Source organism: Rhipicephalus sanguineus, chromosome 2 (genome assembly GCF_013339695.2).
Source record: "Rhipicephalus sanguineus isolate Rsan-2018 chromosome 2, BIME_Rsan_1.4, whole genome shotgun sequence".
In the NCBI taxonomy this organism is placed as follows: domain Eukaryota; kingdom Metazoa; phylum Arthropoda; class Arachnida; order Ixodida; family Ixodidae; genus Rhipicephalus; species Rhipicephalus sanguineus.
The window spans coordinates 179,658,666-179,659,995 of record NC_051177.1 but is presented as its reverse complement, the minus strand read 5'-3'; positions in this window follow the sequence as shown (position 1 = coordinate 179,659,995).

Sequence of the window (1,330 nt, the reverse complement as noted above, 5' to 3'; positions counted from 1 at the left end):
ATCGCGGCGCGCTGACAGGCTACGACGTAGTGCGTTGTAGAGTCTGCTCAGCCTGCTCTCGCCGTTTAGGCTGCCCAGGACGTAGTACGACCGAAACGACAAGACGCGATTGTCCTGGACTTGATATCACTTGGTACTAGATCGTATAACTTGGCATGACTTGGCATTACTTAGCTTCACTTCGTATGGCCAGAACCAGTGAGGAACCGATCAGTGCCGCCGTGCATTTAGCCTTGCGCCACTAGCGAGCTACGCCCGGCATTTATTTTTTGTCATGAAAATATAAGATCGCTTTTCTCCTAATTTTCAGTGTGAAAGTGCCGAGCGAGTCCCTTCGCAGCGCTGGGTTTTGGAGCTCTGGTCTCAAGAAGCACGACTCAAAACTACGTACTCACAGCGCAGTGTTCTGACGCGCTGCTAGAATATCTCCCATATTGCGCCGCTGTTGGGCCCATGCTGGAAAACTAAACCACAAGCCGGGTGTTTCTTTTTGTATAAATGGCGTATATTCTGCCACTGAAAATCACGCATCGACTCGATAGCGGTATCAAAGTCATCTGGGCTGACCTTAACGGCTGAAGTGCTCAACCGGCAATGCCACAGTCACGGTTCATAAACTCTCACCAGATAGCTAGATATTTAGGCTAAGATGACGTACGTCGTAGTCGTGGTTTAGCTTCTCACAAGCTTTATCTTGATACACCTCACTGTGAAAATTTCGACTCACCCGCAAGTTTCACCGACGGCCGTCGTATGCCAGTGACCGCTCATCGTGTGCCGCTCCACCGCCTTGCCTTGTCATTCTACAGAAGATCACGATGGCAATGATTGCTTCAGCAATGGTGCAAACCCGCTATTGGTGACAGTGCGCGATCCGTGTGGTATTATGGTATAGAATTCTATGCGAAAATATACAGAAGTGGTCCCATCGCAAAAGTGTAATCAGCATTGTGTAAACGCAAAGAAATGCAATGAAACCGGAATTAAGAAAAAGTACGGCAGCTTCACACTAATAGTGCCAAGCCTCAAGGAAGGGCTGAGCTGGGTGGCCTTCCTCGGTTCTCTTTATTTTTTTCTTTCCTTCTTCTCTTCCTTTGTCTTTCTCTGTGTTTATTGTATCTCTTTTGTGCCTGTTGCTTTCTGTTTCGTTCTTTCCATTTGTTTCTTTCTCTAGCTATCTATTTCTTTCTCGCTCTTTCTATCTTCAGTTCTCTTTCTTCCCAAATTTTTTCCTCTCTCTTTCCTTGTTTCTCTTTATTTCTCTCTTACTTTTTCTATCTATCTTTCTAGCCCATTCTATCTCTTTGCTTCTTTCTTTCTGTTTCTTTGT